The sequence below is a fragment of the Spea bombifrons genome, chromosome 2, assembly GCF_027358695.1.
Source record: "Spea bombifrons isolate aSpeBom1 chromosome 2, aSpeBom1.2.pri, whole genome shotgun sequence".
Taxonomy (NCBI): domain Eukaryota; kingdom Metazoa; phylum Chordata; class Amphibia; order Anura; family Pelobatidae; genus Spea; species Spea bombifrons.
Window position 1 is genome coordinate 90,264,683 of NC_071088.1, and position 23,658 is coordinate 90,288,340.

Consider the following 23,658-nt stretch of genomic DNA (forward strand, 5'->3'; position numbering starts at 1 on the left):
GAGCATGGCACAGGGTGTCACGATCCGGGACGTCTTCGTCCCGAACCACAACGCAGCTGATCACCAGAGTACTCCGCGGATAGCGGGTAATCGATACTTCCCTTCTCCGGCGTCCAGTCTCAGCCTTCCTCGGTGCTGTGAGTGTCCGCGTCCAGTGGGTACTCGTGGCTTGCTTCTCCCGATGCCTCCTCTCCAAAGAGTGGGCGATATGCTTCCTTTTTACTCCTCCGTGGAGACGACGAGTTTTAAAACTGAGCACTGACTCTCAGTTGTTGTTCTACTTAGTAGTTATTTTACATTACTTGTTGCTGCTTCTGCCTGTTCCTGACTACTCTGAATTCTCCATTCCTGACCCAGCTTGTTTGACTACTCTACTCTGTTTCTGATATATTTTGCCTGTTCCCCACTTTGCTGATTTCTCCATTCCTGACCCGGCTTGATTGACCATTCTATTGGATAGTTTACCTATCTATTACTATTGCTGCTTTTACTGCATACTGGATTCCTCAACTGAAGTTCACGTTACAAACATTACACAGGGAGGCTGTTTGAGGCTAAGATGCCACATGAAGGCTGTTTGAGACTAGGATGCCACAGGCAGGCTGTTTGGGGCCAAAGATGGCAAGTCTTATGCTTCCAATATGGGTGTTGGGCAGGTCCTGTGGATGTAATCTGGGTGCCAAAGCTGACATTATACTAAAGGGGCAATATGCAAGGGTGTGGGTGCATTAATTCACAAGGGGTGCTGGTTGGGGGCATCAAATCAATACTAAAGTGGGGGTTGGTGGTGGGATAAATATACAATGTGTGGGGATATTAAGGTGGCCACATTAGCCATGTTTTTCAGGACACATTTAACGTTTACATATTGCTGACCAGCCCAGATAAAATTCTGCCCAGCAGTACGGGGGATGTATAGACTCATGGAAGGGAACTAATTAGTCAGAAACACAAAAATGGGTATCAGTGACAAAGCATTTTTTATTGTTGTATCTTAGCCCATCTGGATGTGTTTGTCAGTGTGGCAGAGCCTGTTCTGGTATGTGTGTTTTGGTGTTGGTGTGACAGGGCCTGTCCTGGTGTGTGTGTGTTTGGGTGTCGGTGCGGCAGAACGTGTCCTGTGTGTGTATGTGGGTGTAGGTGTGGCAGAGTCTGTCCTGGTGTGTGTGATTGGGTGTTGGTGTGGCAGACGTGTCGCTCAGATCCTAACGCTTGCCCATTTGTCCTGCTTTTAACACATCAAATATATATATATTGGACAATGGAAGACTGGAAGAACGTTGCCTGGTTTGTGAGTCTCGATTCCACCTGTGATATTCAGATGGCAGGGTCAGAATTTGGCGTAAACAACATGAAAGCATCCTGCCTTTTATCAACGGTTCATGTTGGTGGTGGTGGTGTAATGGCCAAAATGGACATTTTCTTGGCACACTTTGGGCCCCTTAGTACCAATTGAGCATTGTTTAAACCTGAGTATTGTTGCTGACTATGTCCATTTCTTTATGACCACAGTGTACCCATCTTCTGATAATGCACCATTATAATGCAGGATAATGCACCATGTCACAAAGCTCACATCATCTCAAACTGGTTTCTTGAGCATGACAATGAGTTCACTGTACTCCAATGGCCTCCACAGTCACCAGACCTCAATCCAATAGAGCACATTTGGGATTTGGTGGAAATCTGCAGCAACTGCGTGATGCCATCATGTCCATATGGACCAAAGTCTTTGAGTTATGCTTCCAAAACCTTGTAGAAAGTATGCCATGAAAAATGAAGGCAGTTCTGAAGGCAAAAGGGGGTCCAGCCCAGTACTAGCAAGGTGTACCTGATAAAGTGGCCAGTGAGTGTACATCTTAAAGTATTTGTAACACTTTAATTTTGGTCCAAAAGGCAGCCCAGCCAATCAATTCATGAAGTCAATTCTCAAATTAAAAGAAATACAGGAAAAATGCCAGTAGCTAGCCTAGTTAGCAGATTATTTACTGCATTGCCAAACAATAGAATCTATTGATAATGACCAATTAACCTACAGCATTGGAGTGCCTGATCCAACTGACCTTTATGTATCATTAACAGACCAAGATAAATATCTGAAAGATATATGTTCCTACAATTCCTACATGCAGGGATTCCAAATAAATACCACATTTAAATAGAATGAAGCCGACACCTCTATCTACTGTCACAGTGAATACAAGACACCAACTAACATACAATTAAATTAAAAAAAACATATTGTTCAAGACAAAGTACAGTAGAGGATAAAGCCAAGGGTAGAATGGTGGTGGGCTACATGTGTGGCCAAAGCTCATATATAAACAAAAATTAAAAATCACTTATTAATTCAATTAATCAATATGTTAGTGTTGAAAAGCCATGTATTCTTACTTCAGAAACTACGATCAGAGTCAACATAATATATGAACTTTATCTTGCCGTTCAATTACTTGTGATAGATTTATCACTAGCATTAAATCTGGCCCAATTTATCATTTTTCAATATATTTTTTTTCATTGCAATCTATGGAGGATTGTTAATTATTCAGAATAATTTATATATAATAATATGTCCAATCATAAAAATGATAGGGCTCTTTCTATTTTACTCTCACATAATTATTAAGACATGTGGTAACCTGCTAATCCCATTGTCTCTTCTTTCAGTGTCCATTTTTTTTAGCACAAAATATATTTACCATTTATCACATCCAGCATGAAACTCAACTATCAGTCATGGTATTTTTCCAATATGGCCACCATGACTCTGTGGGAGCAGAAGACTTGTGCGAGATAACTTGTAATTATAGTGGAGCACGTAGAATATGATTGGACCTTACATTTAAGCCCCACTCATTGTGGCCTACAATTTCAATGGTGATACAAATTTTACAGTCCCTTTCAGTGTTTGGATGTGTTAATCATTTCCTTATCTTGCATTTATAAAAACACATAACACATGCTAGTATAGAAGTGAAAGCACTCCAATGTCATATGCATTACGTGTCTCTTTAAGCAAATTGAGAAGAATATAAGAGATGTTATTATGATTATATGATTAGATTATTATTATTATTATTAGTATTATTCAATTAGACATTTATAGAACAGCATATTCTGCAACACTATTACATTTAGATACAATAGAAAAGTATAAATGGTCTAAAGTCACACAGACACAGATTACAAAGAAAAATTGGCTAAATGCAATATCTTTAACTCATAATATTATACATTCTATTTCAATTAGAGAAAATTATTTTAAAGTTCTAAATTACTGGTATTGGATTCCGTCTAAGTTATCCCTAATGTTCCCTGGAGCATCAGAGATATGTTGGAGATGCAATAGGGAAAAAGGTGATTACATACATATATGGTGGTCATGTGGGGTGGTCAGTCAGCTGTGGGACATGGTCTTTGATCTTCTTACAAAATTGGCAGTAGATAAGATGAATAAGTCCCCTGATGTTGCTCTTCTTCATCTATTTCCATCCCCTCTTTCAATTGATAATAAAATTTTACTAATACACTCTTTTTCGGCAGCTAAAATTTTGATTGCCAGGTTTTGGAAACAAAACCATTTCTTTCAATGGTCGCAACTGAAGAAACAACTATTATACAAACTACAAATGGAAAAAGGGTTAGGATGGGTTAGTCAGACTCACTTTAGAAGAGTAGTAATTTATGAGGACTGGATTTCAAAACTAAATAATGTTTAAGCGTACCTATAATAATTATAACACCCCCGGCTTCTTTCTCTCTCTCTTTTTTTTTCTTTTTCTTTTTTGTTTTCTTTGCTAGATTATTAGACATAACTGCTTGTTTGATAATAAGTATTGGTACTGCTGCTGAAAAATATTTGTATTTACGAATTATGGCATGTCCCCCTTGCTTATTTCTCTTCTGTTATCCCTTATTTTGCTTAAAAAAATCTTAAATAAACATTTGAAATAAAAAAAAAAGAAAAGTATAAATGTTTACAATAACATGATTACACAACAAGGTCTACTAGTATAGAATAAGAAGAACACCCAGCTCCTAGTGAGCCTACCAGTTGAAGATCATGAGACAAAAGGTGAGGCATGAATATATCTATATGAATTAGTCAAGAAAGGAAAGAAATGTTAAGACATTTGGTGATGAAATATTACCATGACTTGAAAGACAATATTGTGCTTTCATCAGTTAATAAAGAAGTAATTCTGTTGTATTTTCAGGTTGTTTTGACTATATTTTCATGGATTTTATTTTTCTAGAATTATTTTGATTCCACATTATTTTGTGTGAAGAGACATTTAGACACTTGTACACAATGCCATGTTTGTCTTCACCTAACCTGACCTTGATATACACTTGCCAATAAACATAAATTACATTCCATGGAGGTCAGCTCCTGTAGAGGCTTAGAAAGGTTAGAGGGTGTTAACAGTGGGAAGTGTGGGTCAATCACTATAATTACTGGTGTTGGTCTGCGGTATTTGATCACTCAGTGTCTGATGTTTTTAATTATTTTTAATTAATATATTATTATTTAACAGGATTTGCCATTATTGTCAAAAGCACAGTTCTACAATAATCACCATTTCACTACACTATATTATATAGAACATTGGGCATTTGGTATAAACATCTTCTTAATGGAAAACTCGTAAATGGGATCTGAGTTAATCTCACTGTGGACTCTTCCCTTTAAACCCCAGATGTATGAAGGGCTGACCTCTCCAAAATTCTGTTTTTTTTGTTGGTTGTGGGCCTCCAAATGCTAGGCTGTGTTATGTGATCTCATATTCTGGTGTTTGGCAGAGCGTGAAGAAGACTCTAGAGGTTAGGTCTATGCTGGTGGTTCCAGGAACCCCTACTTTCATTACAGCCTTAGAGTATATCTGGCATCTGTTAAAGAGGCCCAATGAATTGCTACTATTTATCCCTAGTGCTGGGCCCATGGTAGCTGCCCCTTTTTCCGTGTTGTCAGCCATGTGATATTTTGTGTGACTTTCCTTGCTCAAACACTACACTGAGCTGATTCGTTATAGAAATGCTAAAACTTCCTTACATTAGATCTTATCTTCTGATTCTCTGGTTTTGTACTATAAATGACCTCTTGTCCTTGTTTGAAAAAAAATATTTCTTTGAAAAATGAGATAATATTTACTGAGCTAAATCTAATAAACTAAATATAAATAAATAAAATACATTACTAATAATTACTATATGATATTTTACAAAACCTCAAATTTAATGGGGAAAATATATGGTTATATTATTTATGATCATAAGTTGCACTGGATTTATTGAACTATATATTTATAGCTTGACAGCTTAGTAACCTGACTGGTGTGAAACTATTTGTTGTAAAAAAATATATATAAAGTATAAAAATATACCCTTGTTACATATAAAGTATGTGTTTCTAACTGTATATCAATATTAATATGTGTTTGTGTCCATGTTACATCTGTTCTATCTTAATCCATGTAGAAGTCTAATTATTTCACAGGCTTGATCTCTGGCTAAATGGTGCTAATTTTATAATAATTTTAATTGGAATCAGAAGTGAATAATTAGTAAATATTATTTATTTATTTCAATTATTAATTATAAAATTTCAATTAATACATAATGAGCTCACATTTAGGCATGGGACCTACATCAGGGATTTTGATTTCCATTATTTACAGAGGTCTTTCCAAGAAGCTCTCCCACTCGCTTACTTGAATTACTTGGGATCAAAGAAAAAGGATTGTTTGGTGTGCTATATGCATATGATTATTGGCAATTCTTAGTGGGGCATACTCCCTAAGGCTGTTTCTGGCACATTTAATTGCATCTTTGATGAAATTACGCATTTGTTAAAACACCTCCAGGGTAAAAAAATTAAAGCTGAGTATTTTTGTATGAATTGATTCCCATGATTTAGAGAGCTGTATGGGAAATCATTTGTTAGAGAGTTAAAGAGGAAATGTTATGGAGCCTAAGAAGGTCAATGGTGAGCCTAAAGAGGTCACTTCCTTCACTTACAAAGTATTATTTTCTAAAACATTCCAAAATATCATTTAAACCTGGAGAAAAAATCCTGGATAGAAAATATGAAAAACTTTAATAAAATGAACAACAATCAATTGAGAAAATGTTTAATATACATGTGAGGAATAATTTTATCTAGCAATTAGTGTTCCTCGGTGGGTTTTCAAATGCTGAAAGCAAATTTTCTTAATGTTGTACTTTTCCCACGGCAGTTTTTAAACATAAACGGGCCCGGGGCAAGCTCCAACTTTGTGCCCCCAGGCTAATCTTACCTTTGTGGAGGGGCAAGTCTGTGCCGCTACCAATGCTTCCTTCAAAGTGTGCATGCTGCCTGCTGCAGGTGCCATGATATGACATGCAGATTGTATGCAGGACTCAAGGGAGAAACTGTTAGTAGAGGTATGTGCTGGCAGCTATTGAGTCGACCCAATGGACACCTTTCCCCCTTTTCCCAGCTGTAATGACTTTCCCATTTATTAGGGTTCATGATTGTTATAGGTGTCGTTTTTGACACATCTACGGAATACATTGTGGCAAAGGCGCTATATTTTATTGTTGTAGCATAGCAATACTGTATAGAAATCGCATATTGAAAAAAGTGCATTAAAACAATTATATTGTGTGATATGTGTTTATGATCCAAAATGCAGACTGAGTTGATATTCCTCCTGCATGAAATTGAAATACAGAGTATTTCAATGAACATGGCACGAGTATTCCTGTAGTGACATTGTTGCTGAAATATCAGGCATTTATTGTTTACAGCAAGACACAATTGAAGGACTCCAGCTCCGGAAATACAGTCCAAGGCAGGTCCTGATGTAATCAGACATGGTCCTATATGAAATTATTTTGGTTATACCTGTTATTATTTTCTCTGTTTTATTCCATCTCATTAGATCACAGGTTCAGCACTGGACTTCTCAGATTTACTGTTCTAAACAAAAAGAATTTGAAATGAAAAGAATGTTATTAAGTATTCGGGCATTAAGAAACCCAATCTGGATTATTATACCACTGGCATCAATGGCTTGACAACATCCTCTTAGCCCTTGTTTCAAGGGAGCATGGGGATATGTTGCCTCGCTTATTAAGTATTGAAAGATGAGAGCCATACGTGGGACCGAGAAAATACATACATACCACCAAAAGCACATATCTGTCAGCTAATTTGATTTAGAATCAAGAATGGTCAACAGAAGTCCAGTGCTGTTATCATTCTGGGCTGAGTTAATTAATGGGTGGTGTCCATATCACTGTAAGAAAACGGCACTACCAGTGATGGAAGGCTTATAATAAAATAGATAGCTAACAGGTCCACCTTAAATGTAACTGCTTTAAGAAACATATTCTCTTGTCATGAATTTCTGAACACTCTCAACCACAGATGAGTACCTTACAATGTTATAGAGTTTTCTGCAGTGTATAGTTCTTATAGTTAATAGGGTGCTGTATTCAAAGAAAGCAATGATTCCAATTACACCAATATAATTACAATCACTAACCTTCTATATGCTCAGAAGATTATAAGTATGACAATGACATAAAGATAAATGAGTATTTAGTGTCCCTCTGAGGCTGAAAGATAGCCTAATTATGTTTGTAATCGTTTTATCATTAAATAACTTAATAATCTGTTCATTCAACATAATAGTCTACCAATTTGGCAAAATACCCTGCCTGTTGTTCATTTGGAAAATAGCACATAAAGGTAATACAAGCTATAAAAGTCATCAATAAACAAAGTATAAGTATTAAAGTGCAGGTCATGAAGGGCTTTTCGGGTGCTGAGGTCACAAAGCTAAGCTGAGATACACATGTACATGGCTACCAGTTGCTATAAAATACATTTTTAAATATCTTTAACTTAGACTAGGCTGCACGAAGAGCAGTAATAGCTATGCCTATGGTAAATGTGCATACTAGGCTATCAGGCTCCCTGGCGTACCACTTCACCATGGCACAGGTGAGGATATTAGAGATCTCAGAGGCATAGGCTCCAAAGTGAGTTTCCTCCACACTGTGCATCTTTACAATGCAGGATATGACATCATATGTTGGCCCTCAGCATACAGGAAGGTGGACTAGGAAGTACCAAGTGGTGGGGAGCTGTTGGGGCAGTGCCCTTCCAAGATATGTCACTGTATATACATACTAAGAAACTCAATAAATTGAAGACTGTATTTATTAATTCATTATAGGGATGCAGCATATATATGGGGAAGGTAGATCAATAGCAGCTGAACTATAAATGTCAATATTTTTGCCCACTAAACTCCAAGGGAATGGACATGATCTGTTCTTCCGCCACTGGGCTTTGACAGGTATAGAAAAGAAAAGCAAGTGGGAGTCCCAATTATATCCTTTATATGCACAAGCCTGTACGGTCTGCTATTGCCCATAGCAAGAACCTTTGCTGGATTCCTCATAGCTGGATTCAGTGGCAGATTAAAACTTTCCAGGGCACATACTGCTGCACTCATAATGAGTGCCTGTTGAGCAGCCACCTCCAAACTACAGTAACCTACACAATGGAGCTACTGCTATGTGGCGGGTTATGATGTGCTAGGCATGTGTTTACTATGCAAAATAAATAATCCACCACTTGGGGATTAAGATGCCCCTTTGTTCTAGGCATGTAATTATAGCTCCTCGTCATACCTGGAACTCCTCAAATAAGGTCCCCTATAGCTCTAACCACTGACTCTTTATGAGGGGACAAGGCAGAACTATGGGTTAGCTGCACATGGGGTGGGGCTAGCCCTATTTATACAGGAAATGAACAGGGAGTGGGTGAAGCTAAACTCCACTCCCCCACATGGAGCTCAAAGGCTGCCCTGGAGGTCCAGTAAACCTTGATGCTTAGGACCAAACCCAGACTGTTTTCATGTACGCCCCTCATTTTTGTGCAATGAGTTATATTCACAATATGTGGTCGTCATGCATACATTTATATATTTAGCTGTTGCCTGTCAACTTCCTTTACCAGGGCCCCTAGACTACCGTAAGAGACAACCAAAACAGTAATTAATAGAAAGAGAAAAATGTTAGATTGTTAGGATTTGTGGATTTATTAATTCTCAGTACATTAAAACCTCAGTTAACAGCACTATCCCTGCCTTCCATCAAGCTTAGATATATATTACTTTTGCAGCCAGAACATGATCTGCGAGGTACCAAGAGCATACTGACAGTGAAAAATTAATAATCACCTCTGTCTACACTCACCGTCTAGGCTGGAATTAAATTTTTATTTTATTTTTTTACTATCAAAGCAATCAGAAATGAAAAAATAAAACAAAAAATGCAAAGTTAACCACTGCCAAAATGAAAGTACAAAAATGACAAGGTTACAGGAAGAAAAAAAAAATCAGATGACAGGCTTAACAGATCTGTAGCACACTCAGCTCCCTCAAACCTTACATTACCTGGAGATTTCAGATGGATATTAATCGTGCAACTTAAATCCGCTGTCAGTTTCCAGCTGAACTAATGATGCATTTGTAGATTATATGTAAGGTTTGTTTTATTATTTTTTTTACCCTACAACAGAGCCTCTGAGAAACGGCTGTGGGAAGACTTTGCTGTAAAAGCTATTTCATAGCCCATCATAAAGAATCCATCAAGTGATTATACAAGTATTAAAATGCCTGGAAGGTATAAATGATATAATGTGAATTCTATTCTCCTATAGCACTTTGGAAGTAATATTATTATTACCACCCATTTGTGTTAATGTTAGGCCGAGATTAAAAGCTATGACTACAACCTGCTACATGGCATCACCTCATAAAAGTCTAATCTCGGAGCACAAAGTAGTAGGAGAACCTGCCTGGAAAACTATAAGAGGTCTTTTTGGCATCAAGTCAACAGAATGTATATAACATGGTTGTTTAAGGATAAAATCTAATGAAACTCCATAATACATGTCAGCTAAACATGGATGTCTGCAAGCAGAATTGTCCCCCTGGTAATTTGGATAGAGCAGAAATGGTATGTGGAGGGGGTTGGAGGTATGTGACAGCAATTGGCAAGTGGTCTTTTGAACAGTTGCTTTCATCGGGTATGCATGAGAATTTGAGTGAAGCTGGTTGTTCCACCAATTCATGCTAGAATGGATTTGTAGCTTAAACATACTTGGGTTTTTAACGGGATTGTCCGGGTAAGGCCCTGCTTCCCCAGGCCAGTTTCTTCTTTTATCAGGGCGGGGAGCAGTGTGTGGCCACATCTACTCCCCGCCCATGTTCTGCTTACTCCCTGCCCATTTCTCAGATTCCTGCCCACATTACCCCAAAAAGTCACTCTGGGGAAAGGTCCGCCCCAATGTGCAGTTAGCCCTGCCCTGTGCAACCCCCCCCCCCAAGCTGGAGAGTTCCAGGTAGCCTGACCCCAGGAAGTCCCAATGTATGACCATATACCGTCCCATCTTCTTTACTTACTGTCATTTTGTGTTTTGTTTTAATTGTATTTTCACAGTGTAAGGGGTATCCAGTGCTTGATGGCAGATCTAACGGAAAGGCTGGCTTAAATTGTATAGTGGTGGTTTTCCTAACTGGAATTCTATGAGTTTTAACTGTCTGTGGGCCATGGACGCAGGGGTTAGCTGTATTTTTAAGATAATAAATGTTGCTGGTTGATTATGTACCCAATTAAAAGTAACATTGGTGACCAAAAGGCCTACTCCAAATCATATACATGTATGTCTCATGTCTTTATTGGCATAGCAAAGCATGTATAATAGAGTGATGTTAGCAATATTTAACATTGCAGCATACATAGCATGTTCCTACCGCTAGCTAAAAATCATAGCTTATCAATTGATAGGCCCCCTATCAATAATACACACAAACACTAACACATAGGCACACACACAAACAGCAACACACATAATTACACAGACATACACACTCACTCAATCAATGTAACACACATACACACTCAGCCCTGAAAGGTCCAATCTTGGAGCAATTGTCCTCTAGGCCAGCCCCTCTCTACGGCAAAGTTTACTGAACAAAATTCATTGTTTCAATAAACTATTTATCCAGAGACCGTTATTGTATGCAGTCGTGTGATATTCTGGTTACATTCCAAACTCAAACAGTACACTGAGTTTATGGTACACCTAATAATTCATTGCATAATGAAATTGAATATTCACTGTTTTAACAACTGTATTAAGTAATACTAGTGCTAATAAAATTAAAGCCATGAAAGGGAGTAGTTTTATTATAAACCGTATAAACACAGCATGTTTACAGTTCAATGTGAACTGTCCGTTTCACACCCCAGTGTCCCATGCAGCCCCGCCAATGAAGAATACATGATAAAGTACTTTGTGAGCACCTAAATATGAATTATTTAGCTGTCACACATTCCCTGTCCACTGAAGCAGCTGAACATCGTCAAGAAAATCTGTGGGAGCGCTTTTTGCGCATGCACAGCAAGGGTCTCATTAGACCTCTGAAACACTTGTGCGAGTCAGTGCTGGGTCAAGCTGGTGGCTACAAGCAGGAGATGTGTTTGGATGGATGCATCTCCTACAAGTCATAGACCTAGAGGTCAGATACAAATAGCAGATGCATGCAAGGATTCTGATTTCTCCATTGCAATGCATTGCAATGGAGAAAATGTTAATTTAAAATAGGCATTACGGTGCATGTAATAGCTGGAGTGTCCCCTTCAATGTTTTTTTTTGTCAATGCCTCTTTTTACTCCCCACATATGTCCCTGCATTATCCCTATCACACTTCATTGTGTTTGTACCTGCAGGCAGCTGACTGCAGATGTGGTTTCACACCACTGCTTAGACCTGAGGGAAAGCACTATATTACTGTGATCTCTATAATGCTAACTACCGAGTATGATTACAATAAACGCTATACAGGGGTTTAAAAAATAACTCTAACTGTAATGACAACCATAAAGCGCCATAGCTCTCTCTATGCAAAATGATAACTATAAAACATTGGTTACAGAATGAAAACTGTAACCATAATGATAACAGCACAGAATGATAACTATAAAACTCCATGGCACTGCATGCATAATGATAACTAGTAACACAGCAGGCAGGCATTCTTATTGTGATTAAATCAGCGTTATCGCCTACAAGGCTTTTCTGTATATTTAAGTATTCTATGTGCACTCCCCACCTTCCACGATCTCTAATCTTGCCAGTACAAACAGTATCAATGCATTATTTTGGGTCTTATAAGGTAAGAATTGTACAAGTAACAGGGTCAGAGTTGGAATTTATTTACTTTATTTTGTGTGTACTGTTGTATGATAGTTGTATAAATATATGGTAACAAATTAGAGCAGAGTCAGAAAGACACATTTTACTGAAGACTGTCCAGTAATCCCTGGAGCCTATCATAACCAAAGAAAGATGTTTGAATGCAGACAACAGTAATTCCAGTTAAGATATAGTTCAACTTAAAAGAGAAGTACCATGAGACCCGGAGGCTGCCATTGTTTTCAGTCATGTGATATTTTGGGTGACTTTCTCTGCACAATCACCACACTGAGCTGAATGTGCACACTACTATTTCAAAGTCTCTCGGAATTAAGTGAACAAGTGCATTTTAAAAAAAAAAACATAATCAAACTCCAATTTTCACCTTTCAAATTGTTCACATGTGTGATACTGTAATCGATAGGGTAGAGGGAGGCAGTGAAGCCCGCATGGTGCAAAGAGGGCAATTATTACGGGCACGTGAGCTTAACAGGCCCCTGACATAGACTTACTGGCTCTGTGCTAACAACTAAAGGCTTGCAGACATATTTTCTCTGGTTTCCTTGTGTTTAAGGTTACAGCAATGCAGTTGGCTACTTGTCCCACCAACCCAAAATAATGTTAAGGGTGCAAACCAAGAACTGGTTGTATATAAAGACAAAGTACTAATTTATTAGGCAGTTTCATAACCAATCTATAGTATTCTCAGTTGTACTCACTTATTTAAACAGTAATAATTTCATTTTCATTGTGCAAATGTACAGATTACTTATTGTCTGCAAACACGCTGAAAACAAGTTGCGTAGTAAAAGATAAATAATAGCTATAAACATTTCAGGATTCGTGAACCGCTTCCTTCTTAACATTACTGTAAGCTAAAAAAAAAACGGAGACGAAGCTTGGATGACTCCACGCTATATATCTTCATTGTTTACAGAAATGACAGCTCCTAATGGACCATATTAGCTTTAACACAAACTATTAAATCCCTTCATTAAATTGTTCTGTCTTCCATTACGGGACCTTGTTAGCTGTGAGAAGAAGGTGCAAACTTGTCAGGAAATGTGAACACACAATGAGGCTATTACTGATAATGCTTGTTATACAAGCCTCTGAGGAAGTTTTTCTTGGGTTGTTCTCAAACATTTTGAAGGAGTCATGTTCTAAGTTTGAGGTCCCATGTTTCTTCCTCTCAAACTATGAGCAGCTGTAGCAGATGACCTACTTCTGTGGAGTACAATAATGATTTCCTTCCTTTGGTTGCTGTAAGAACCCCTCCTCTGCCCTGTGAAAAAAGGGGGCAAATATGTTTAATGCAAGCAAAATGTTAAGTGGGTTTTGTTGGTTTCAGGGTAGAAACTCAATACAGCCTCACTTTTGAGTGTCGGCCTCAGATTGGAACCATGTGTTAGAAAGAGTCTGTCAGATCTTTAGGGAAAGTATGGATAGTCTTGCCTTAGGCATCAACATATACACCTGTGGAATGGTACAGACATGTTGGCAGACAAGCTGCCTTAATGAATTTAAGCTTTCTCTTATACATCAAGTGAATGCCTACCGCCTATACCGTTTAACTAGGGAAGACATGAACTTGGAGAAAACACAGTATAAGTTGAATCTTTCATCAAAATGTTATATAGTCATATTTTCCTTTTGCACTATGGTATTACTTTCCAGTTAATATATGTGTCAGTTTGCGTAAAAATCTACTTTTACATCTTAATCAAATGTAAGTTCTCTATATGGAGTTTGAAATCGTTACCCCCCACACACACACACACACACACCCCCTGATGCAGTAACCTTCTTTAGCCTTTTTTTTTTTTTTTTAAACTCCTTTGGATAACAGTAGAATATTTCCATAATAGCTTCTATCTAGTTCTGAGTGTCTCATTCTGTTTATCTCTAGGAGAGACATTTCTTCTGTTTATCTCTCGGAGAAACAATAAAAGGAGTTGGATTTCTGGAACGCAGGGGCAGTGGTTCTGACACCTGGGCAGTCACCAGAAGACCCAGAAAATACAGAACCACTCACTCAAGTCAAAAGGCACTGAAACAAATCCGCAATTTATTTGAATAGAGCAAACAGACAATAGCGTAGTCAATAAACAGTCCAAGGGTCAGTACCAGCAAGTAAATGTTTAAGAGCGTAAAATGTAGCAGTGTACAAGGGTTAAGTAATGGACAAGGGTACCAGACAACTGAGTGCTGACTGGTTGTGGGATATTAACACTCACCTGTAGCTGACTAATAGCACAAGGTCCACCTGTCCATTCACCTCCATACCCATGCCGCCTGGGGTGTGACCGCATGGGACCAAAGGTGCTGCAGTGCCCTGGAACTCAAGTCATCAGTTGTTGTGGTGAGAGCAGGTAAGAGACCTCAGCACCATGGTCTAGAAGTACCAGGCGCCTAACAGGGACTAAATGAATATGTACAGGCATTTCCACTGTAAGGATTTATCATGTGAATTTCCCAACCCTGGGTCATGGTTTTGTTCAATGTACATTCTGCATTCTCAGTTCCAGTAAAGGACCCCCCCATATGCTCGCAAACTGTGTTCCTCCAATACTGATCTCCTGTTTCCTATCTTAAATACCATGCATGACTATCACTTATCAGCAAGAAACCAGTGAAAATGCAATGAATAGACAAACATACAGTATGTCTACTATTTTTGGCAGTTGCTGGTAACACTAGTCCTACCCATGATCATGCACTGTGTTAACGATTCCTGATCCCTTCCAAGATGATCAGAGTTTCTTGGATTATGAAAGGCCACAGAATATTTATTGACCATTACCAATTAACAGTGACATACTTTAAATATAATTCAAACCGGAACTGGTCAATTAACAAAAAATAAATAAATAAAAAGGTCCTGTACAGGCAAACGTTTAGAACTCCAGTCACCTTCCAGCAGACCTGGTCAGTTATATATCAGAAACCTTTCCTGTGCTTCCTGCTTCAAACAGAGCAGTGCTTTAACATATGTCCCATCACACAGACCTGGTAATTACTCACAATTTATTCACCAAATTTTAACAAAATATCTCCACATTTTTGTTTCCTTTTTCAATTAATTTAAAATGTCTGTAAAGTTTACTCAATTTTTCACACCTAACACTACTGATGGTAACTGCTCAATCAATGTAGCCACTTTGAAACATTCTGAACAACTTAAATTCAAATTCATTGTAATCATTAGTCACATATTTATTCTTATATTTAGTTTAAGATGTTGGCAAACTTTTTCTAAACAATACACAATTAAAAGTAATGCTTTTATTAATGGATAAAGAATGAAAAAGTAATAAAAGAACAATCCAGCAATGATATAACATTTAGTGCATAAGATAGCATCAGTGATAGATAGCTATCCCCTTTATGTTAATATGTTGTACAAGTGCAACCAAATGCCCTGTGTGCATCTACACTGCTTCCCCGAGGTCTTCAGCTTGTAAGATATGCACCTTTTTTGCTTACCAGTGCAGATGTGTACACTGCTGCCCCCCAGGTCTAGGCTAGAGTAGGTCGATGGTGTCAAATACATGGTGCACACCAAGGTTGGGCCTCCCTGAGGGCTCAGAGCATCTGGTCTTCAAGCACATTGAACCTTAAGGCCAGAGGATCAAGTTTCCCCTCTCTCACAGGTTTTCACTCGATCTTGGACACAATCATAACAGTACGAGCCTTATGCCCTTCATTATATCAGCTGCTCTTATGCCCAAGTAATTACAATGATTCCAATGAGGCTTGCATATAGACTTGCAAGAAAATACGCCTTGTGGAGTGGCCCAGAGTCCTGACTTTAACCCAGTTGAGATACTGTGGTACAACCTCCAGAGAGTGATTCACATCAGACTGTCTGAACCGAAACATTCTTTTGATCCAAAACTACAAGAAAAGTTTGGTTGAAGGTACTTGTTCCACCTTGCACTGTGAATAGTTACATGGTGTTTAATAAAATGAAAATGTACAGTTGGTTGTGTGTTAAAGCAGTTTGTGTTTGTCTATTGTTATTATTTGATTTATATAGTGCCATCATATTCTACAGAGTTTTACAATGCTTAAACAGCTATAACAAGCTAAAGAGAAGGCAAGGAAGACCCTGCTCAAATGCACAAAACAGGCAGCATTATTTACCTTCCAACTCTGTGTTCATGGAGCTCTCTGTTATGATGCTTTGGCATCTCTCTCTATTGTGCCATTTTCACTATGCAGTAGTGTCTCCATGAAGCTAATTGCTGCGTAACTCTGTCAGATGTGACTGCAAAGAGCTATATTGCAGCATTTGTTTTATTTCATACTAGAATATCCCTTTTGGATTTCTGTGCGTCACTGATTCAACAGCACTTCAAATAATATCAATGACACAGACATTGTTGTATACATTCTGTACATACAGTCAGGGGCGTACCTAGAGTATTTGGCATCCAGGGTTGATCCTGTATGTGGTACCCCCCACACACAAAAAGATTAATGTTGGCAAGAATTTTTATTTCGCAAATTTGTAAACTGTATGTCAACTGGAAAAAAACTGAAATCTGAAAAAAAAAATTAATGTTTTAAAATTAACACTTACTGAACAGATTTGGTACAGTCCCTATTACTATATACTGAGCCAGACATTGACATGGAAGGCCACTGCCCCTAAAACAGCCTGCCTGTGCCACTGCTGCCACTCTATAAGCCAGCCTGTGCCACCTCTGCCCCTTTAGCAGTCTGCCTGTGCCACCTCTGTCCCTGAAACAGCCTGCCTATGCCAACTCTGCCCATAAAGCAGCCTCCTTGTGCCACCTTTGCCCATTAAGCAGCCTCCCTGTGCTACATCTGCCCATGAAGCAGCCTGCTTGTCCAACCTCAGCCCCCTTTGCAGCCTGCCTGTGCCAACTATAACCCTTAAGCAGCCTGCCTGTGCCACCTCTGACCCCCTAAACAGCCTGCCTGTCCCATTTCTGCCCCCTAAACACTCACTCATTAATTCATTAATTCATTCACCAATTCACTCTCTCACCACCTTACCTCGCCTGCAGATTTCACCAGTCCAGGGGCTGGCCAAGCAGCACTGGGGCCATGCAGATGTCTATGTGGCCCAACGGCCACCTAACGCAGCTTACCACTGTGGTACCCACACACAGACATTGTGCATACTCCACAGTGGTAACCTGCGGGCCCGCTTTAGGCTGGGCTGCATAGACATCTGGCCGCCCACTGGGCACCCCTATGATGAGTGACACCCGGGGAGGACAGCCCCCTCTAGGTATGCTACTGCTACCAGGCACCCTCCTGATAAGTGGCAGAAAGCCTCCTGCCCCTACTTAGGTATGCTACTGCATACATTGCTGAAAGCTTTACAAAACGGTGTAAAGAGCTTTTTCAATATTAGAAGAGCAAAAGGAGGGGGAACATTCAAATATGTAAAGTAATTAAATACATTCAACAAGGGATTTTTGTTTTACTAAAAAAGAAAACTTGTGCCAGAACTAGAAGGCACAATTACACAATTATTCTAGACTCGATGACCGAATAATTGGAATTTTAATAAAGACAGGAGACGAATATTTGCTTGACTTTCTTTACTGTCACCTTAGCAGCAAAGTTAAAAATAGAACATTGGTAACCAATCATAAAAAAGTCCAACAGTATAAACTTGGATGCAGCCCCTCCTACTTCCTCTTTCTGCAATCTGCGAACCATGGAACGGAAGACGAAACAGGTAAGAACCATCTGAAGAAACTTGATCGGAGCATCAAATTGAAACCCTGGACATCGGGTAAAACTGGAACCAGGAGATCCCACACAATGGTTTAGACTGAAAAAAAGAAGAGAGACACGTGACAGCATCCGAAAGCCATAAGCATAAAATAATCAATATACCAAGAAAAATAAAATATATATATATATATATAGATATAGCGAAGGTATAAACATTTCACCAATAAGCAATAATACAGGCAAAATATATTTAAGAACACTGAAGAAAAAAGGGTGGGAGGGAGGGAAATATTCGCCTCCTGTCTTTATTAAAATTCCAATTATTCGGTCATCGAGTCTAGAATAATTGTGTAATTTTATTGCAAGACAGGAGGCTCATATTTGCTTTTTTAACGTCGGGCCAATAAAGGCAATACAGCCGAAGATAAGGGCCGAAAATAAAAGGACCGAAAAGTGGATGCGCGAGACCAATCAGCTGTGTGGAGAATGTCGGAGAGAGAAGCTCCGGCGAAGAAAGTACCCGAGGCCGCTGCACCTCGGACAGAATGAGCCCCAAAATGAAGATCAATACCCGCCAGCGTGAGAAGCCAACGAATCCATCTCGCCAAAGTAGGAGAAGAAACCGGAAGAAAAGGATTAGAATAAGAAATTAAAAGTTGAGAAGCTGAAACTGGACGCAGAGGACGAGTAACAGCAAGGTAAGTCTGAAGACATCTAGCGATACAAAGTTTGGGATCCTCGGAGAGGTAAGGATAAGAAATAGAAGTCGAAGAAGTTTTCGTACGTCTATGAATAGAAAAAATGACTCCTTCAGGAGAAAAGGAAATTGCTCCAACCTCCAGAGCCCTAACATCTGACACACGACGAAAAGAGAGTAAACAAAGTAACAAGGTAAGTTTTGCCGATAATTGACGTAAAGTCAAAGAATCATTATCGGGCCATTGACGCAAAAAATCAAGGAGAATGGAAACATCCCAGAAGGAATCGTATTTAGCAGTCGGAGGTCGTCGTAAACGAATACCTCTGAGAAGACGACAAACTAAAGGATCCTTGCCAATGGGCCCTTCTTTGGATCCGACATGACCACTGGAAATGGCCGAACGGGACAAATTAATAGAACTATAAGATTTACCAGAAGAAAACATGTCTGCCAAAAAATTTAATATGAAAGCTACAGGGGCAGAATGGGGATCAGTCTGTCGTCCCACACACCAAGCAGACCAGGACTTCCATGCGGCTCTATAAGCCTGGTGTGTACCCGGAGCCCAAGAGTCTCTGAGCAAGTCTCTAGCGTCCTGCGATAATCCCTGGACAGGGTGAAATCCCCGGAAATCGTCCAAGCAACCAAGGAGAGGCGGCCTTCGATAATCAGAGGATGGGATTGACCTTCTGGTCCCCTGAGAAGAGATGGGAAGAGAGGGAGAGCTAGAGGATCCTGGATCGACATTTCCAGAAGAGCTGGAAACCAAGGTTGGGAGCGCCACAATGGAGTCACTAGGACGAGAGATATTCGCGTCCTGAGGAGGTGTTGGATGACTCTGGGAATGAGAGAAAAAGGAGGGAAAGCATAAGCTCCCGATGGTGGCCAAATTTGTAAGAAAGCATCCGTAGCTAGAGCCTCCGGATCTAGAAGCCAACTGAAAAAATTTGGAGTCTGATGGTTTATGCGGGATGCAAAAAGATCCAGCGTAAGAGGACCTCTGAGGGAATCGAGGGAACGAAAGACACTTCTGTGGAGCATCCAATCGCTGGCATCTCGCCAATTCCTGGAAAACCAATCTGCGGTTTGGTTCTCCACTCCCGGAACATATTCTGCCAACAGGGATATGTTTCTTTCGAAACAAAATTGATAAATTTGTTTCGTAATCTCCGTCAGACCTTTGGAACGAGTTCCTCCCAAACGATTTATGTAGCGGACTGCTGAAAAATTGTCCATACGTAAGAGAACACAGCAGTCCGAGCGGTCTTTTGCCAGACTGCGAATAGCGAAGGATCCTGCGATAAGTTCTAGATGATTTATGTGTAAAGTACTCTCCTCTCGAGACCATCGACCTCCCGTGGCCTCCGTGAATGATCTCGCTCCCCAACCTAGCATGCTGGCGTCGGATTCTAGAACGAAATCCGGTTGAGCGCCGAAAATCGCCCGGCCGTTCCAGGCTTGCATGTGGAACAGCCACCACTGGAGTTCTTGATGTACCTCTGTAGTGAGATGAACCGGTTGGTCGTAAGATGGTATCCGTCTGAGGTAGGATGCTTTCAGTCGTTGGAGCGCTCTGTAGTACAAAGGACCCGGGAAGATCGCTTGGATCGAAGAAGAGAGGAGGCCCACCATACGAGAAAGTCTCCGTAAGGGGCAAAAATCGATGCGCAAAAGAGCGCGAATCTCCTTCTTGATGTTGGCAATCTTGGATTTTGGAAGGCAAAGAAGAGCGGACACAGAATCGATGTCGAATCCTAGGAAACAAATTTTTTGAGTCGGAATCAACTCTGATTTCTGCATGTTGACCAGGAAACCCAAAAGATGAAGAGTCTCTATGACAAATGAGGTTTGGGATTGGAGAAGTCCTGGATGTTGGGAAAACAGGAGGATATCGTCTAAATAGATTATGGATCTTATGCCCCTGGATCTGAAGAAAGCCATTACTGGCTTGAGGAGCTTGGTAAAGCACCAAGGGGCTGAACTGAGGCCGAAAGGAAGGCAATTGAATTGCCATAATTGATGATTCCAATGGAACTGAAGGAATTGGCGGTGATGAGGATGAATGGGGACCGACAGATAAGCATCCTTCAGATCGAGACGAGTGAACCAGTCGTCTTTTTTCATGAGGTCTCTCAATAGATGAATGCCCTCCATCTTGAAATGATGGTAGGCCACGAACTTGTTGAGAGCCCGTAAGTTGATAACCGGGCGGAGATCGCCTGTGCGTTTCTTGACCAGAAAAATTGAGCTGACAAAAACGGAAGGACCGAAGACTCGTTCTATGGCCCCTTTGTCTAGCAGCAACGATAACTCGTTGTCTATGAGGTCGGAAGCAGAAGTGGGTCTGAAAACCGGAGCAGGAGGATGATCTTGTAGGGGAGGAGAAACGAAATCTATTAGATAACCCCTTACCGTATGAAGAACCCAAGGATCCGAAGTGATCTCCTGCCAATAATGGTAGGAACGGGATATTCTGCCTGCTACCTGTGGAAGAGAAGCATGATGATGAGACACAGTACTTACCGGAATTGAAGCGGCCTCTGGAAGATGGTGTAGAACCTCTCCCTCTGTAGCCACCACGGGTGTAGGAAGCACGTGGACGGTATGATCCTCTGTAGAAAGAGGTATTCTGTTGCTGGAAATTCCTGGAGCCTGTGGGTGTGAAGCGGCTGGAGACACGGCCCCTCTGTCGTCCAGCCCTGGCGGAAAAACGGGTGTCTGGGTTGAAGACCTTGCGCATGGAAGACTTGGCTTTTGTCCATGATGTCATGACAGAAACATATCTGTTTAATTCTTTCACGAAAGTATCGCCAAATAAGAGTCCATTGGCAGAAGAGCCCAACTCTTTGGAGCCTAGTTCCGCTAGGCGAGGATCCATTCTGAGCAGTGCCGCCTTTCTACGTTCGGTGGAAATAGCCACATTTGCATTGCCTAGCAGGCAAACGACCCTGAGGGCCCAGTCTCTGATAAGTCGAGGATCTAGTATAGAATCTTGAAGAAGGGCACGGTCCGCCAAAGATAAAATTTGAGTAATGGGACCCACTATATCCAACAGTTTATCCTGCGTGGATTTCAGGCCTTGTTCCAATCCTTTACGTGGGTCACGACCTCTCTGGGAGAGGAGAGAAACCACATTCTGGTCAAATTCAGGAGTGACCGTTACTTTTCCCGGAATGATCGGGCGAGGACATTCTGCTCTTAATTTGTTACGCACCTCCTTATCTAATGGTTTGCGTAGCCATCGTTGTAGGTATAAACTCAGGTGTTCTGGAGGTGCCCATTCTGTAGCCTTAGGATGGCGCATGTTGGATGGCTCAAATAAAATAACCCCTGCAGGGTCATGCACTGGAGTATCAGCAGAAGCGGTTTGGCATAATAAAGAGGTCTCATTAGTAGACTTCTGCTGGGGCTCACCCACGGTCGACTCACGTATATATTGTGAGTGACGATCTCTGGACGTAGCCAGAAAATCTGAGTGCTGCGAGTCATCCGAAGATGTCGCTTTCCATTCATCGAGGAGTTGAAGAACACCCCCGGAATTAACGTCCTCGAGCTCTAATGATTGAGATCTGTCCTGAAGCAACTTGGGACGTTTTGCAGGACCTTTGCCTTTGCCGGCAGTTATACTATTCCCTTTCCAGGGACGTTTTGATGTATGGGATACTTCAGATTTTTCTGAATCACCATCAGATATTTCCTGCGGTAGAGAGGGATCTAATGGAGCAGGAGCAGGAGCAGCATGTGCCATTTTAGCCATGAGAGACTCCATGGAGGAAGAGAATTTGGCTTCTAACCATGACAAAATAAAGTCCTGAGAAGGACTAGGATCCTCAGACATAATGTAGAATTAACTAAAGAGTCACAGACTTCCAAATAAAAACAAATTGATAATAAGCAAAATATACTGCTGTGATACGGCAATGAAAGGGTTGTTACAGGATGAGCCTGTCGATAATGTCAGGGAAACACTGAGCAAAATTCCAGTATAGAAAAACAAAGTCTCACCGGAGTAAACTTTTTTTTTTTTTTTTTTTTTTAAATTGAAGAGAGCCTATACACTGAGGCACTGTCCGGAAGGAAAATAACTCCTCCGGTAGCTGAAACGAGGCGTAGGAGCTCAATAACAGCGCTGAACACGAGGAGAAGAACCTGCACGTCTGAATCCTAAACTACAACTGCGCGGCAACGTTGCCGAGTAAAGAGAAAAAACAAAATGGTGCCCGAAGTCTCGCGAGACGAGAACGAGCTGAGAAGATGGCGGCCGCAATAGAAAAAACGGCAAACGGTACAAACGGTAATACCAAAGGAAAAAGGAGTAGACGAGAAAGAAAAACACACTGCTGAGGAGCCAGAGACAAGCTCCCAGCAAAGGATAAAGGTAAGGAAGAACCAAGAGGGGCAAATAATAAAGAAACGAAATGAGGAAAAACGGGAAAGTGCAAAATAAGTGTCTCACAAACGTGAGAAAATATATATAGACAAAGGGAGGAAACCCATAATAAAATAGACAGACAAAAAACGGAATATACAATTAATCCAATAAATCTGAATCACACAGAAATATAATGTAATAGGGCTGACCTGACTTCATGGTGAGCAGCAAAGAAAGAGGAAGTAGGAGGGGCTGCATCAAAGTTTATACTGTTGGACTTTTTTATGATTGGTTACCAATGTTCTATTTTTAACTTTGCTGCTAAGGTGACAGTAAAGAAAGTCAAGCAAATATGAGCCTCCTGTCTTGCAATAAAATTTAAAGTTAAACAGCTAAAGACTGATGGGTGAGAAAATTATACCGGTACTTTACAAAAATTGCAGTAGATACCTGATACAGACCTCCAGTGGAAGTAGTACAGTAAAGAAATTCAAAAGCTTGGGGTGTAGATTGGATGGCCCAATAGGTTATTTTACCTATTTTTTTTTTACATCTGTGTAAAAGCTAAATTGTTCATGGTTGTTGTTCATCTCTTTTCAACCATTT